This window comes from Scyliorhinus torazame, chromosome 1 (assembly GCF_047496885.1).
Source record: "Scyliorhinus torazame isolate Kashiwa2021f chromosome 1, sScyTor2.1, whole genome shotgun sequence".
NCBI lineage: Eukaryota > Metazoa > Chordata > Chondrichthyes > Carcharhiniformes > Scyliorhinidae > Scyliorhinus > Scyliorhinus torazame.
In genome coordinates, this window is record NC_092707.1 from 233,001,726 (window position 1) to 233,020,254 (window position 18,529).

Sequence of the window (18,529 nt, forward strand, 5' to 3'; positions counted from 1 at the left end):
AACTTGAATAAATATATTTTTTTATTTTTTTAAAAGAATAAAGAAAATGGGGAATGATCAGAATGAAAATGGATTAATCATAATTCCAACCTATAAAAGTGTTAAACGTGTCTATATATATCTTAAATTGTATGCCATTTAGAAGGCTGTGATTGAGTGATCAATGTGAGTGAGAATGTGAGCAAGAGTGTATGTGATCATGCAAAAGATGAGAAACATAATACCAATACTTATATAGGAAGGAGTTCATAAATGTGGATTTCCAATTTGTTTTATTCTTCAATAAATCCCATGCACCTATTAATTTTAGCACAATTTCCCCATGTTCAAAGCTATTCTGAGTAGCCAGCACTTTTATTCCATTATTTAAGTTACATGGCATCATTGGGTAGAGTTTTAGTGCAATGCTAAATAGGTATATGAAAAATGATATAGACTTCACCCAACTAATCAGTGTATGTTGTGGGGCTAATTAAGATACGAGAACATGGATTATAGAAAACCAGCGTCAAACACCTAAACCTGTTTCAGTGATCCATTTTTGTACACTCATTAGTGTTTACTGTTTCAGAAGGCTGGCAAAGCTAAACTCAGATGAGAACGAAATCAATTTGGTCCAAATCAACACGGTCTAAATCACCTCTGTTAACTGCAAGAATTATTTGCGGGAGTGCTTGGGCAGGTTCGATGTAAATCTAAATCCCAGTGGGCAGCACGGTAGCACAGTAGGTTGCTTCACCAGGATCCCAGGTTCGATTCCTGGCGTGGGTCACTGTCTGTACGGAGTCTGCACGTTCTCCCTGTGTCTGCGTGCGTTTCCTCCGAGTGCTCCGGTTTCCTACCACAAGTCCCGAAAGACGTGCTGTTAGGGAATTTGGATATTCAGAATTTTATCTCTCGGTGTACCGGAACAGGCGCCGGAGTGTGGAGACGAGGGGATTTTCACAGTAACTTCATTGCAGTGTTAATGTAAGCCTACTTGTGACAATAAAGATTATTAAAAAGATTATATCAAAACATTACTCTCAATTCAACACAAAGTAACAGTTTCACTTATTCAGATTATTAACAAAAGCTGGTGTGGCAAGCTGGGGGTGGGGTGGGGAGAGAAGAGAATTCATGTTTGTACAGTTTGGTATCCTTCATTTAAATATTAGAATAGAGAATCGTTAATGAAAGAGTCAGATGCAGTTCATTCTGTATTTGGCCACATGGAACAAAAGGGCAAAAAATGTCCACTCCCTACCATTGAGATGAAAACAAAAGGAAAACTTAAAATATTAATTCAATGTTTTGACAGACCTGGCTCAGTCGTAGCACTCTTGACTATGTCATTTCAAGTCACATATACAAACTTTTTTTTAATATAAATTTAAAGTACCCAATTCATTTTTTCCAATTAAGGGGCAATTTAGCGTGGCCAATCCAACTACTCTGCACATCTTTACTTTGTGGGGGCAAAACCCACGCAAACACGGGGAGAATGTGCAAACTCCACACGGACAGTGACCCAGAGGCCGGGACCGAACCTGGGACCTCGGTGCCGTGAGGCAGAGTGCTAACCACTGCGCCACCGTGCTGCCCTACATTCACAAACTTAATCGTAGCCACTGCTGCAGTGAAGTACTGAGGGCATGCTGTACAATTGGAAATGCCAATTTACGGATGGGACACATGGATAAGGGCTTCAGCAGCTGTTACAAGGCAATGTTACGGAGGTAGAAGCAGACAATCTTTGTAATGTAGAGGATATGGAGTCAGAAACTCAGCCCAAGGTCAAACAGGCCACTGGGGTTGCAAATAGATTGGCCAAGTCTGAGAGAGACTAAAATAGTGTTTGAGATAGGGACCAAAGACAATGGCTCACTCTTCAAAATGGTTAACTGGAGGCTCATCCTAGATTGGTTCACCGATAAGCAGTCTGACCGCAAAGGCAGTGGAGGGGTCAATGCGGAAGCTGACCTTGGTCTGTAGATTATGTCACCGAGAGAGAGAATGTAGCTAAGGAATAGATGATGGTCAAGGATAGATCCTTACAAAACTCCAGAGATTTTGTTTTTGTTTTTTTTTTAAATTTTAGAGTACCCAAATCATTTTCTCCAATTTAAGGGGCAATTAAGCGTGGCCAATCCACCTAACCTGCACATCTTTGGGTTGTGGGGGCGAAACCCACGCAAACATGGGGAGAAAGTGCAAACTCCACACGGACAGTGACCCAGAGCCAGGATCAAACCTGGGATCTCAGCGTCGTGAGGCAGCAGTGCTAACCACTGCGCCACCGTGCTGCCCCAAAACTCCAGAGATAATCGTGCAATGGCTGGAATGGAAGAGAAGCCATTCACGATTATCTGGCAATACATGAGAATGGTAAGAGGAACTTATTAAGGGCAATTCCATCAAGATCGACAATGGAGAAATAGGCTGCATGATTGACCAAATAGGCTGCAGAGAAGTCAAGGTGGACTGAAACATAAATGCTAATTATATACCAATTTATTACCGAAAGAGCAACATAAAGGGAACTCAAAAGTACCACAACAACTGTAGCCATACTGAACCATTCCAAGACCCTGGAGAGGAGTATTATCAAGACAAGAGTGATATCAAGCCACAAAAGGCAACATTTGCGCAGACAGCCATAAAAATGACAGATTTTGAGCAGTTTCTGATAGGAAAAAAAAAGAGAGGCAGAGTCATTTAGAGAGGGTGGCTCCAGGCTATTGACTTCGGGAAACTGAAGGCATGGCCGTTAATAAAGTGGAGTAATTAAAATTGGCGATTCTCAAGAGGCAGAATTAGTCAAGTGCAGATAACGCAGTGGGTTATGGAGCTGGAAGGGATTACAGAGATGCTGAGGGGAGAGTCCATGGAAGAATTTTAAAGATTACAATTTTAATGGAACCCAACAGAGGTTAATGGGTTTTGGTACATGCAAGGGCAAGTGTAGCAGAGGTTTATGAATGTGGAGACTGGCCAGGACCGCCATTATCTCAAGGCCATTCACTAGCTCATTCCCCATACCAATTAACATCTTTAGAGTCTATAAATCTATCTCTTTCCTTCTTAAATATATTCAATGACTTGGTCAGGACATTTCAGATGATATCGCCAAAGAGCAGAATGTTGATGAGAATTGGATTGGATTTATTTATTGTCACCTGTACCGAGGTACAGTGAAAAGTATTTTTCTGCGAGCAGCCCAACAGATCATTAAGTGCATGGAAAGAAAACGGAATAAAAGAAAATACATAATAGGGCAACACAAGGTATACAATTTAACTACATAAGCACTGGCATCGGATGAAGCATACAGGGTGTAGTGTTAATGAGGTCAGTCCATAAGAGGGTCATTTCTGAGTCTACAGCGGGGAAGAAGCTGTTTTTGAGCCTGTACATGCGTGTTCTCAGGCTTCTGTATCTCCTGCCCGATGGAAGAAGTTGGAAGAGTGAGTAAGCCGGGTGGGAGGGGTCTTTGATTATGCTGCCCGTTTTCCCCAGGCAGCGGGAGGTGTAGATGGAGTCAATGGATGGGAGGTAGGTTCGGGTGATGGACTGGGCGGTGTTCACGACTCTCTGAAGTTTCTTGCGGTCCTGGGCCGAGCAGTTGCCATACCAGGCTGTGATGCAGCCCGATAGGATGCTTTCTATGGTGCATCTGTAAAAGTTGGTAAGGGTTAATGTGGACATGCCGAATTTCCTACGTTTCCGGAGGAAGTATAGGCGCTGTTGTGCTTTCTTGGTGGTAGCGTCGACGTGGGTGGACCAGGACAGATTTTGGGATATGTGAACCCCTAGGAATTTGAAGCTGCTAACCATCTCCCAACTCGGCGCCTTTGATGTTGACAGGGATGTGTACAATACTTTGCTTCCTGAAGTCAATGACCAGCTCTTTAGTTTTGCTGGCATTGAGGGAGAGATTGTGGTCGCTGCACCACTCCTCTAGGTTCTCTATCTCCCTCCTGTATTCTGACTCGTCGTTATTCAAGATCCGGCCCACTATGGTCGTATCGTCAGAAAACATGCATTGGAGTTAGAACCAAATTTTGCCACGCAGTTGTGTGTGTACAGGGAGTAGAGTAGGGGGCTAAGTATACAGCCTTGCGAGGCCCCAGTATTCAGGACTATTGTGGAGGTGGTGCTGTTGTTCATTCTTACTGATTGTGCTCTGTTGGTCAGTAAATCAAGGATCCAGTTGCAGAGTGGGGAGCCAAGTCCTAGGTTTTGGAGCTTTGATATGAGCTTGGCTGGGATTATGGTGTTGAAGGCGGAGCTGTAGTCAATAAATAGGAGTCTAATGTAGGAGTGCTTGTTTTCAAGATGCTCTAGGGATGAGTGTAGGGCCAGGGAAATGGTGTCTGCTGTGGACAGATTGCGACGGTATGCGAATTGCAGTGGATCAAGGCGTTCTGGGAGTATGGAGGTGATGCGCTTCATGATCAACCTCTCGACGCACTTCATTACGACTGAAGTCAGGGCCACCGGACGGTAGTCATTGAGGCACGTTGCCTGGTTCTTCTTTTGCACCGGTATGATGGTGGTCTTCTTGAAGCAGGTGGGGACCTCGGAGTGGAGTAGGGACAGATTGAAGATGCCCGTGGACACCTCTGCCAGCTGGTCCGCGTAGGCTCTGAGTGCATGACCAGGGATCCAGTCCAGGCCCGTTGCCTTCCGAGGGTTCACTTTCAGGAAGGCCGATCTGACTTCGGAAGCTGTGATGGTGAGTTTGTGTGAGTTATGGGCTGCTGGGGCACTCGACAGCAGATTGTTGGTTACCTGCTCGAACCGAGCATAGAATGCATCGAGTTCATCAGGGATAGGTGTGCTGCTGCCGGAGATGCGGCTCGGCTTCGCTTTGTAGCCCGTTATGTTGTTTAGTCCTTGACACAATCGCTGAGAGTCTGTCTGTGACTCTCGCTTGGTTTGATATTCTCTCTTGGCATCTCAGATGGCTTTGTGGAGGTCATACCTGGATTTCTTGTATAGGTCAGGGTGTCGGACCTGAACACCTCAGATCTGTCCTTCAGTAGGGAATCAATCTCGCGATTGAGCCATGGTTTCCGGTTGGGGAACGTACATAGTGCTTGTACGAAATGGGAGGAAGCCAAGAACAGTTTCTATGGGGACAGCTGAGGTAACAGTGTAGGAGTGGGAAGGGAAGTCACTGCAAGTAATACTTTGGTTATGAACGATAGATAAAAATGGAACCAAGCGTATGGAATGGAAAGATGTTGGAAGCGGATGAAGAACCACGTCAAAGGCTATAATCTGAGAAAGAGAGGATAGTTTGCCTTCACAGAAGTCACATAGGAACTTGTTTGTAACTTTAGTGAGAGTCATTTCAGTTCTGTGAGTGGGTGGAAACACGAGTGGAATATATTTGGCGAGAACGGTGTGTTGTTTGAATTAGAAATTAAAAATTCACAGCAAATGAAAGCAAGACTTGTATCCTTGGACCTGATAACAGGCTGACACCCTGCCAGACAATCTCTGAGCAACTCGATACCCTCTGCTCCTCCTTCCTCACCAGATTTCACCAAACTCAACCTTTCAACTCCAACCTTTGAGAACTGTCTTTTACCTGTCAAAGCAGTCTCTGTTTATACACCTTTACAGATTGACTGGTGTCCTGTAGAATTCATGATATTTAAAAGGAGGTCACGGTGACTTTATTGTTACAATAGCAGTCAAAGTGATTTATCAGCAATTCAAAGATGATTCAAGGAGCGTATTTATAATTAAATAAATCAGTTTATTTTGAACTATAAAATACCATGCACTCAATATTAAAAAATTATAAACCATTTATTTTTTAGTAAATGTCTAGTTCAATAAATTGGTATTAATCAGTGTATGAATTTAACATCCTGTAGACATTCATTTTTTTTGGCAAGGTACGTCGGGATAGAGGAAAGGCTGCACTCATCCAGGTGCGAGGCTATTTTGAGAGAAAGAAAAACTTTCCATTTGACATTTCCAGTGAAAGCATTAAGTACTCTCTCTCAGGGCACCGTTAGCATGTGTTTCATTAAGAGTGAACTGCTAATGATCTTCAAAAGATGGAATAATTATATGTGCATAATATCATCAAGTCCTCAAATAAATCCCAAAGTCCTTTGGCTCTAATAAAGTATGTCTGGTGGGCAGTCATTGTTATCCAAGCAAAGACAGCAGCCATTTTGTACACACCAAGATCACTCAAATGAGATAAACACCAGTTATGGTTATGCTGTTGGAGGGAAAGATGCTGGCCAGGACATTCGAAGAATTTCCTGCTCTTCTTCAAATAGTGCCATAGGGTATTTTACATCCATATAAGCATCGCCTCAGTTAAAACTCTAGGCCGGAATTCTCCATTTGGGAGGCTAAGTGTTGCCGCCAGGACTGAATAGCGTGCGATTCACATTTCCGTTAGGGGCACTACTCAGTAAGTGAGTCAGAACATGCAAATGGACCAGCACTTTGCTGGCACGAATTGAGAGCAATTCCCAACCCAACGGGCGTTGTAACCACTGGGGCCGGAGTTAGCATCAAAGAGCCCAGCAGTTGGAGCTGCTTTTAAGTGCTTCACTTACCACACACTCACAAAGATGACTCATAGAAGATCTACCCACCCCTCCTCCCCCTGTACCTAGCACCAAAGTGTTGCGTTTAAAACACACATTGCAGCAATGGCAGTCTGAGCCAGGCCACCTGGGGTAAACACCACTAGTAACACATTGCATGTATTACGGTACTTCCCCTGTATTACAGGTACCACAGTAAATCCCAGCCTGCTGGCTCCTCCCAGCAGACAGCGTATAAAAGTGAATGCTCTCCTGCGCTGCTCCCATTCTGGTTCCAGCTGCAGGAGGCCCTACATCTTGTGCAATAAAGCCTCGATCGTTTCACCATTCTCGTCTCGTAATTGACGGTACATCAATTTATTGCACAAGATTTTAAAAGAACATCTTAATCAAGCCTGATCGCCTGGAGCTGAGCCCTCACGCAGCCAACGCCACGTCCACCTTCGACCACTGGCTAGCCTGCTTCGAAGGCTACCTCAGAGCAGCCACTGAAGAACTCTCGGACCCACAGAAGCTCCAAGTCCTCTACTCACGGGTGAGCCCTGAAATTTTTCCCCTCATCCGGGATGCGCCCACCTACACAGAAGCGATGACGCTACTAAAGGGACATTACATTAAGTCGGTGAATCAAGTGTACACCAGGCACCTCCTGGCCACGAGACGGCAACTTCTGGGGGAGACTCTGGACGATTTCTTGCGGGCCCTACAGATTCTCGGTAGGAACTGTGACTGCCAGGCAGTTTCAGCAGTCCAACATACCAAACTATTAATCAGCGACGCTTATGTCATGGGCATGAAGACTACGTACGTCCGCCAGCGACTATTGGAAGGGGGGTACGCTCGATCTTGCGGAGACTAGGTAACTTGCTAATTCACTAGAAGTGGCCTCCCGTAATCTGCAGGCCTACACCCCCGACTGTGCATTATGGGCCCCACCAGCTGCCGACTCGAGCTCACCGCAAGCCTGCGCCACGCGGCGGCCAGCCAACTCCGGGGGGCCCAAGTGTTATTTTTGTGGCCAGAGCAAACATCCCAGGCAACACTGCATGGCGCGGAGCGCAACCTGCAGCGGGTGTGGGAAGAAGGGCCACTTTGTTTCAGTTTGCCAGGCCCGGTTGGTCGCCGCTGTTTCCAAGCCCGGCATTGCTACACCACCCCCCGTGTGATCCAGGGGTGCCGCCATCTTATCCACCACAAGCCACGTGCGGCCTGTGGGCGCCGCCATCTTTGATGCCGCCCACCATGTGTACCCCGTGGGCGCTGCCATCTTCGGCGCCATTTTGGACCATGCCTCAGGACCCCTGCTTGTCTGGCAATTCGCTGCCCACTGATACCTCTGCCACCACTGATCAGCCCGGGACCTCCCAACATCTTCCGCAGCTCGCCTCCATCACCCTGGATCAGTCTCGGCCTCGCAACCTCGCGACCCTTAAGGTCGATCCACCTTCACTGTTTGCGAACCTCACCCCGGAATGCAAGCCAGTCGCCACTAGGAACAGACGGTACAGTGCCCAGGACAGGACTTTCATCAGGTTGGAGGTCCAACGGCTTCTGCGGGAGGGGAGCATTGAGGGCAGCAACAGCCCCTGGAGAGCTCAAGTGGTGTAGTGAAGACTGGGGAGAAGCACAGGATGGTTATTGACTACAGCCAGACCATCAACCGGTACACATAGCTCGACGCGTACCCCCTCCCACGCATATCTGACATGGTCAATCAGTATCGGGTCTTCTCCACAGTTGACTTGAAGTCCGCCTACCACCAGCTCCCCATCCACCCGGAGGACCACCAATACACTGCGTTCGAAGCAGGTGGCCGCCTCTATCACTTCCTTAGAGTTCCCTTCGGCGTCACTGATCAAGTCCACAGTTTTTCCCCTGACGGCTGAGGCCCGCCAGGCCTTCAACCACATCATGGCGGACATCGCCACGGCCACGTTGCACGCAGTCGACGAGACCCTCCCCTTGCAGGTGGAGAGCGATGCATCAGACGTAGCTCTGGCCGCCACCCTCAAGCAGGCGGGCAGACCCGTGGCTTTCTTCTCCCGTACCCTCCATCCCTCCGAAATTCGGCACTCCTCTGTCGAAAAGGAGGCCCAAGCCATTGTGGAAGCTGTGCGACAGTGGAGGCATTACGTGGCTGGCAGGAGATTCACTCGCCTCACTGACCAAGGGTCGGTTGCCTTCATGTTTAACAATGCGCAGTGGGGCAAGGTAAAAAATGACAAGATCTTGAGGTGGAGGATCGAGATCTCCACCTATAACTGTGAGATCTTGTAACACCCGGGGAAGCTCAATGAGCCCCCTGATGCCCTATCCCGCGGTACATGTGCCAGCGCACAAGTGGACCGACTCTGGGCTCTCCACTGTGACTCGGCCGCCCGGGGGTCACCCGGTTCTTCCATTTTGTCAAGGCTCGCAACCTGCCCTACTCCATCGAGGTCAGGACCGTAACCAGAGACTGCCAAGTCTGCGCAGAGTGCAAGCCGCACTTCTACTGGCCAGATAGAGCACGCCTGGTGAAGGCCACCCGCCCCTTTGAGCGCCTCAGCATGGACTTCAAAGGGCCCCTCCCCTCCACCGACCGCAACGTATACTTCCTCAACGTAATTGATGAGTACTCCCGGTTCGCTTTCGCCATCCCATGTCCCATAATGACTTCTTCCACGGTCATCAAAGCCCTGCACAGCATCTTCACTCTGTTCAGCTTCCCCACCTACATCCACAGCGATCGGGGATCCTCCTTCATGAGTGGTGAGCTGCCTCAGTTCCTGCTCAGCTAGGGCATCGCCTCGAGTAGGATGACCAGCTACAACCCCCAGGGAAACGGGCAGGTGGAGAGGGAGAATGGGACGGTCTGGAAGGCCGTCCTGCTGGCCCTTCAGTCTCGGAATCTCCCGGTCTCCTGCTAGCAGGCAGTCCTCCCCGATGCGATCCACTCCATCCGGTCGCTCCTGTGCACCGCTACTATTGAGACCCCTCATGAGCGTGTGTTTGCCTTCCCTAGGAATTCCACCTCCGGGGTCTCGCTCCCAACATGGCTGACAGTTCCTGGGCCCGTCCTCCTCCGGAAGCATGTGCAGAGCCATAAATCGGATCCCTTGGTTGAGAAAGTCCACCTCCTCCATGCAAACCCACAGTACGCCTACGTGGCACACCCGACAGGCGACAGGATACAGTCTCCCTCCGGGACCTGGCACCCGCTGGGTCCTCACCCACAACTCCAGACCTGATACTGCTCCTTTCCCCCCCCCCAACCCCGGTTGCCTCATTCACCCGTGCGCCACCCACCCTACCACCAGCGAACCTCACCGCAGCCCCCACCCCAGCAAGATCCGTCCCCTCACTAGATCCACTCAGGGGTGACGAAGACGAGGACAACATGCTCCCGGAGTCGCAAGTGACCACGTCGGCGCCCACATCACCACCAGGACTGTGGCGATCACAGCAGAGGGTCAGAGCCCCCGACAGACTCAATCTGTAATGATTTTCTTCCCCCCCGCCGGACTCTTTTTTAAACAGGGGGTAAATGTGGTAAACCCCTCTAGTAACACATTGCATGTATTACGGTACTGCCCCTGTATTACAGGTACCACAATAAATCCCCGCCTGCTGGCTCTTCCAGCAGGCGGCGTATAAAAGTGTATGCTCCACTGCGCTGCTCCCATTCTGATTCCAGCTGCAAGAGTCACAACATCTTGTGTAATAAAGCCTCAATTGTTTCACCATTCTAGTCTCGTGGTAATTGACGGTACATCACCACCCCAATCCCGAGGGGTCACCCGAGTCCACAGATTTGGCACCGAGTAGTTCCCCACTGCTGCCCCCTACCTGGGCTGCCATCCCCCACAGCAAACCCGACAAGTTTTGAAGCTTTCCGAGAGCTTTATTTAGCCTCCCAAGCCACAGCCACGGTGCCCAGGCCCTGCTAAAATACTTGCACCTATTCATGCCCCGCCCGAGAGAGGCAGTCACAGGGGCGCATGGTGAATGAAGTGTCCAAGCCGTTAATGACATCAAAATCCATGCAAATTACGCTTTTGTATGGATCCACCGGCGCAAGGTGCAAACAGTGATATCACTGATATCGCCGCCAGTGAGGGACCGGAGCATGGCCTTGGAATAATAATAATAATAATAATAATAATAATAATAATAATAATAATAATAATAATAATAATAATAATAATAATAATAGTAGCTTATTGTCACAAGTAGGCTACAATGAAGTTACTGTGAAAAGCCCCAAGGCAGCAGGCACAAACACCGATTCTGCACGATTCTTCACCCAATCGCGATTCGCACTTCCCGTTCGAAAACAGAAAATCCAGCCTCTAATTTGAACTTTCAAGCACAACACTCTGATTATCAGCTGAGATTTTACTGCTGGATGAAAGTACATTACTTGCTGAGCCAAACTGTCACTCAGGTCAAGATCAATTATATTTTAAATTACTTCTGTGCTCCCTTCACTGCCCTCATCATTCACTCAATTCTAGTAAAGAGAAGCAACAATAATGTTCGCTTCAGAACCACTTACAATACTTGGAAATTGGCGGAAGGAACATGCAGCTGCTCACACTGTACATCAAAAAGGAGACCGTGCACCTGACATTGTTGCGCTGCTTTCCCAATTTAACTGTGACTTAGAATGATATGATTATTTTTGAAGTCTGCTTTCAAAGTAGTCAGCGACAGATCGACCATTAGCAACAGTCAACCATGAAATTCCTTGACACACTGTCCACTTGACACATTTCATAGAAATGTTTGGATTCAAAGTTAACAATTCTTGAGCATTGCATGATTTAAAAAGCTCTTATTTCATGATGCATATCGACTGATGAAACTAGCACGCTAAAAGTATGTATCAAAATAATGACAGAAAAGTTATTCTTAAATCAATGATTCTGATCGATAAACATAACCACAAGGCTCTTGTATAACAGGAATTTACAGAAGCTATAAAGATGTGGCCAGAAGAAGTCGTTTAATTTCTCTATCACTTACATCGTACAACTGGTAACTATAGATGAAGTACGAATGACAAAACATACTCTCAGTTCTAGATCTGCTGTTTTAAAACTTTTCTCTTTGGAAATCAACATCCAGGGATCCACACAATTGTTTTTATTATGTTTATAATACCCAATTCTTTTCTTTCCAATTAAGGGGCATTTAGCGTTGCCAATTTACCTATCCTGCACATCTTTGGGCTGTGGGGGTGAGACGCAAACAGTCACGGAGAGAATGTGCAAACTACACATGGACACACGGACAGTGACCCAGGGCCGGGATTTAACCTGGGTCATCGATGCAGCAGGATCCACACAATTAGTGACACAAATTTAAGGATCCTGTGTTCCATCTTACAAAAGTCACCTCAGCTAACTTAATTTGTACTTGTTGCAAAAGGAAACTTAAATTTTAAGTAAATTAAACATTCTGCCCTTTCCCCATTGGCTTGTACGGAACATAGTATGGTTTCCCACTGTGGACGCTGGTTGTTGCAAATATACGACAAAGTTGAAGCTACACAATCTATTAAAATAAATAAATTTACACAGAAGTTAGGGCAGCAGAATAAATAGTGATTCAATACTCAACTGCGATTAATTTCCCACATTGCAACAGTGGCCACATTTTAAGAGTACCTTAATTGGTAAAGCAAGTTGCGATATCTGGTGGTCGCTATCGAAATGCAAGTTTTTGTTCCTTTCAAAATATTAAACTGTTTTAAAACCATAAAAGTTCCCAAATCCTGGTACTTCCCTAGAGTAATGTTTGAATAGAACTTCAGATGAAAATCTTCAAGAGACCTGAATCTTCACAGAGCCTAAGTGGTGCAGTAAAATCAGAAATTTGGGACACATTCCTGCATCATACATCTCTATTCCTTGATGTCCATTACACAAAATGAGCAGATCATGGCCTTGCTACAATATCATACAAAATATACAACATGGAACTTTTCAGAACCTGAATCCAAATGGATCTCTCCTGGTCTCAACCTGTCTGCAGCCTTCGTCATGGTTGACCATGCTGTTCTCCGCCTTCCCATCATCATCCAGCTGGATGGGATGGCACTCACCTGGCTCCATTCTTGCCTATCAAGTCATAGCCACTAATCTCTTCTGGTCCTGGCACCATTACCTCTTTTGTTCCCCCAAAGAGTCACCCTTGGTCCCCTCGCATTTCTCATCTGCATGCTGTTCTTCAGCAACATCATCCAAAAATACATTATTTCCACAAGTGCCCAGCTGTAGCTCGCCAACATTCCTCTCATCTAACTTGTCACACTACTTGTCCAATATCCACTACATGAGGAAAGATTTCTTCCAACTGTTACAAATGCAGAACTTCCTTCAAGATGAAATAGTGTGTTTTGAAAAGGGGGATGGTTGATCCTTCTAACTGTCAATATAAACAAGCCTGTGATTTGTTGTCATGGGGAAAGAAACCCAAAGCGAAACCTATTGAAAATCAAAAGAGACACTTTTCACACCTCGAGACAGCAAAGGGACAGCTGTTTGTTGGTCATAGAGATAGACACGAAGAGAAATATACAGGATTTACTGCTGGGTGGGAAGCAGCGGGCTGCTACTACCGTGAAGAGCAGTGTAAACCGTTTTTGCATTAACCAAGCAGAATACTTGCAAAGGTTAGCTTTCTGTTTGAATGGAAGGGAAGAGGACTGGTTGGGAGATTTAAGGAACAAGAAGTTGCCGAGGTGGTCCTTGCTGGTGGAAGTCTGTTCTGGAATAGACTGGCTGAGTGGAATGATTTTTTTAAAGGACACTGGATGCTTCAACCTGATGTGACAGAGAGAGCTTAACCTGATGGAAGCTGGGAACCAGAAGCATGGTGTAAAGTATAGTACATTTCAGTGGTGCTAATTAATTGATGGGAACGTACCTTCACAGTTCAATGTATTGATCGGCAGTTAAATAATGTTCAGTCCATGTTTATTTTAGTTTGCTGCAGTAAAAGTGAAATCTTGTCCTTTGGTCACTGGGAAATTCATCTTTTTTTTGTCAGTCTCCACAGGGATCCTAATAAAACCAAATATTAGGAAGAGGGTCAAAATCCTCATCCATTCCTTTGTCCCCTCTAAACCCGACTATTCCAATACCCTCCTGACTAGCCTCCCACTTTCTATAGTCTGCAAACTTGAGGTAATCCAACTGTTAACTATGTCCTAGCTTGCACCGGGTTTCATTCATCCAAGTGCCTTACGCTCCCTTGCCCACACTGACTTCAGGTAAGTAGCACCTTTCACAATTTTCCGGTTTTCAAATCCCTCTGTGACCTTGCCCTATCTGTAATCGCCTCCAATTCTCCAACACTCATATGCACTCCCCCAATTCTGACACCTTGAGCATTAGCAATTTTAATCATTCCACCAATGGCAACCATCTCTTTGGCTTCCAAATCCCAAAGCTCTGGAATGTCCTCCCTAAAGCTTTAGCACCTCTTACCTATTTTTTCTACTTTAAGGCACTCTTTAAAACCTCTCTCTACATTTCCTTTCACGGCTTGGTGTTAAATGTTGTTTGCTAACACCTTTGTGAAGCAGCTTGGAATGTTTTACTACATTAAAGTGCTCTATAAATACAAGTTGTTGTCACAACAACATTGCAGAAAGATGAATTCCAGAGTATTTCCCCCTTCAGCGCAGATATATTTTAAAAATGTTCACATCTTTACATTTTCAAATATCAATGTAAACTAGCCATGCCAAGGCAAAACTAGGATCATAACAAACTGAACTGGGTTCTAAAAGCATTTACAAGAAATTTGGGGTCTACAGGATTAGCTTTTCTTCGGAATGACAAGCCCACTTCTGAATTTAAAATTACAGGCCTTATTTAGATCGCACACATGGATACTTTCAAAATCTGGTTCTGAGAGAGAAAGCACAACAGAATAGGATAACATTTCATTAGATTTGTTGTATATAATGCATTGACATAAACTGTATCTTACAATTCCATGTGTTAAGCACAAAATGGTGACAAATGAGTAAAGTTCAACGTCACAATATATTAAGGAAATGTAAAGTTAATGAAACGTTCACACTTCCAGAAACTGTGAGATGAGAGATGTATGATGAATTACTAAACATTACTCAATCATTCCATACTATGTGGAATCTTAAAGACCAGGAACAGAGTTTAGGATAAGAAATTAATGATAAAATAAATATGGCCAATTATGAAATATCCTGCTTCCCACCTTAGCTCCTAACTCATGCTAATCTATTATTAAATTGTAAAGCTCAAGTAAAGACAGGAAATTTATCTTTACAATTTAGCAGCACCTCTTTCAGAAATGTATTTGTTCATATACAAAATAGTTATAATTATAGGGAAATGCATGAATGAATCCTCCTTCCTGCAAGACTGAGACACTACAATAAAGAACAAAATAATTCTTGGTTCACAATGCTGACAATTTGGCTTTATTCAATGTGAGAAAATGTTCCGGTTCTATTTGAAGCTTTAATATCTAACAGAGGAATAAGAAATAATTATTTGCAGTACATTAAACAAAGAAAGCTTCCTCGACTGAGATCCAGCAATACCAATGAAACGATAATGGTTTTTGTGGTTTTCTTATTATCGTAACTTCAAGAACACAAAGAGGGAAGTGGCTTCTCTAAATGCTACAGAGCACCTGCTCCACCAGGCCATTGGTAGAATACGGCAACAACAGGGAAACCTCATAGGCTTGAGTATCAGAGAGAAAATATTTATGATCTAAAATGCATACTATTTATGTCAATACTGCACACACCCAGTGAAACCCAAAAAGGTGCACTAGCAACCATACCTACAAACTATTGCAGAAACAATTATGGGGCTATAAATAAGTCTAGAGTGAAGGAGAAGATAGTTAGATAGATGGGTTCAAAATTGATATAGTGGGGGCACAAGAAAAGTTTGGTTGTACTTCAGTATTCCTTCACTGTCGTTGGGTCAAAAACCTGGAACTCCCACTTCCTAAAAGCACTTTAGGCGTAGCTATACCAGAGGGACTGCAGCGGCTCAAAAAGACGGCTCATCACCATATTTTCATTAGTAATTATGGATGAGCAACAAATAGTGGCCTAGTCTGCAATGCCTACATTGCATGAAACAATTCTTTAAAAATTAAGGTTGGTAAGTCACCAGGACCTTATAGGATGCATTCAAAAATGTTGGGAATTACAAAGATCCAGGTCACTATCTTCTAATCATCCTTAGATACAGGCAGAGGAAACATAGAAACTAGGAGCAGGGCATTCGGCCCTGAAGCCTGCTCCACCATTCAATGTGATCCTGACTGATCCTCCATCTCATTGCTATATTCCGGCTTTCTTCCAATACCCTTTTATGCCATTAAAACCTAAGTTTAGAAATATTTTAATTACATTTTTTGCATTTTGCACATAACACAAAAATTACAAAATAACGAAACAGAATAAAACAATAATACACTTACAATCCCAAAACATAACTTAAGAAACTCCCAAAACCTAATCCCTCCCCCAACATCCCCTCCAGCAATTAACAGTGACCAGCTCCTTAAAATACACGATAAACACCTGCCATCTCCGGTAAAACCCATTAATTGCTCCTCTCACGGTGTAGAGGAACTCCCATCACAGCTCCCAGCCACATTGAAGCATTGGGTGGAGAAACAGACCACAGCAGTACTCTGCTTCAGGCAATCAGCGAGGCGAAGGTTGGGACATAGGCCCCCACATCCGTCTGCAGCTCCGACGAGACTGACAGCCCAATATGGCCACAGGGATCCAGCTTAGTTTTCAGAATCACCGACATGGTGCTGAAGAAAGAGACCCAGAAACCCACAAGCTTGGGGCAAGACCAGAACCCATTGAGCAGCACTCGCATTTGTCTTCCACCCCTCCAAAAAAAGTGACTCATTCTGGACTTGTCAGCTGCACCCTAGAAATTACTTTGAGTTGGATTAAACCAACCCTCACGCAGAAGGACATGGAGTTCACCCTACACAGGGCCTAACTCCACACCTCGTCATCCAACATGAGGAGTTAGGGCCCCTGCCACTTGCCTTAACCCTCTCCACTGACACTGAATCCTCCAGTGTAATCAGCCCATAAATACCGGAGGTGCTCACTTCCTCCGAACCTGCGAGCTAAAGAACCCTCTCCATTAGAGAAGTTGGCAGCATCACGGGAAATGACAGGAAAATCTGCTTCACAAAGTTGCAATATCTGAATAAATCAGGTTGTGAGAGCCCAAACTTCCCAGACAGATCCTCCAGACTAGCAAACCAGGAACAGATCACCCACTCACTCCAGCCCCTTCCGAATCACTACACCAACCCAATAACTTCTCCGCATTCGCTGCCCAGTAACAAAATATCAGATTCAGCAGCACCAAGCCCCCTGACTGGCTATCCCTTTGAAGCACTGTCCTTCGAATCCTTGCGGTCTTGCCCACCCATATAAAAGACAGAATCAACTTTTCAACTCCCCAAAAAAGGTTTTAGGGAGAAAGACCGGCAACACTGAAACAAACACAAAAATCTTGGCAAACTATTCATCTTGGCTGACTGAACCTTGTCCGCAAAGGACGGAGGAAGAATATCCCACTTTTGCAGATCGGTCCTGACTCTGCCTGCCAAGCTCGTATAGGTCAGTTTATGGAGATGGGCCCAATCACGTGCTACTGGAGGCCTCAAATACCTAAAGCTGGAACCATCCTTATGAAAAGGTAGCAATAGGGGATTAACTGGAAAGCACTCACTTTTTTCCAAATTTCGCTTGTACACTAAAAAAGAGTCAAAGTGCCTCAACAACTCCATTGTATCACCCATGGTGGGGATCGGATCCAACACAAAGAGATCATTAACGCACAGGGACACTATGCTCCACCCTTCCCCTTGCTATCCCCTTCTACTTATCTGAAACCCTCAAAGACATGGCCAAAGGCTCTATCACCAATGCAAACAAGAGGGGGCTCGTTCCCATATTTAATTGGAACTACCCCAAGCTCATGTTACTGGTGTGGACACTAGCTGTTGGGGCCTTGTACAACAGTCATATCCAAGACACAAAAATTGGGCTCCAACCCAAACTTCTCCAAGACCACAAAAAGATGCCCCATTCTACCTTATCAAATGCCTTCTCGCCATCTAATGAGATGATTACCTCTGGATCCGACCCCTCAGACGGGGAAAGCATTTAGCAATTAGTGCACATTAGATGATAATTGCCGGCCTTTAACAAAACTCATCTGACCATCCCCAATAACTTGAGGAAGACATGCTTCCAGCCTGAGTGCTAAGACCTTGGCCAATATCTTGGCGTCTATAGTAAATAAAGAAATAGGGCGGTACGACCCACATTCCAAAGGGTCCTTATCCTTTTTTAAAGATGAAATTTATGCTTGCATCAGCGTCTTGGGCAAGGAATTCCGTATTACCACGTCCTCGTTCATCCCCACTAATAACTGCTGCACCAACTGTCCCGCAAGCTTCTTGTAAAATTCCACGGGAACCTGTCTGCCCCAAGGCCTTATCGGTCTGCATCCGCCCTATTGCTGTTAAGACCTCCTCTGCACCCAAAGGCCTCTCCAACCCTTAATGCTCTTCCTTCCTCCACCTCGGGAAACTCTAAGCCCTCCAGGAACTCCGACATAACTGTCCCGTGTGTCGTCCCCCCGCCCCCCCCCCCCCCCCCCCCAACCCCCACTCACCCAGGCGGCTCCAACCTATAAAGGTTCTTAACGCCCCATTAACATTGTCCGGCGCAGACACCAACTTGCCACCCGGGTTTCTGACCTGGACAATCTCTTGGAAGGCTACCTGCCGCCTCAACTGGCAAGCAAAGAGATGACTGGCCTTATCCCTACATTCATATATAACCCCCCTCGAGCGCTGTAAGTGGCGCACCACCTTGTCTGGATGATGCCACTAAAATCTAAAATTGTTGAACATATTCA

General features: G+C 45.7%; 1 protein-coding gene across 6 annotated transcripts in view; it reads right to left on the reverse strand.

Annotated features, from left to right (window-relative positions):
- The window catches only part of LOC140419399 (unconventional myosin-VI-like), a 351,457-nt gene that overhangs the window by 258,435 nt on the left and 74,493 nt on the right, over positions 1–18,529 (reverse strand). For 2 of the 6 annotated variants that reach the window (XM_072503287.1, XM_072503299.1), the window contains exon 2: positions 13,476–13,612. The exons of the other annotated variants lie outside the window; for them this stretch is intronic. The gene's annotated coding sequence lies outside the window, so the exon portion shown is untranslated. The remainder of the gene's footprint in view (positions 1–13,475; positions 13,613–18,529) is intronic. 6 annotated transcript variants of the gene reach the window in all.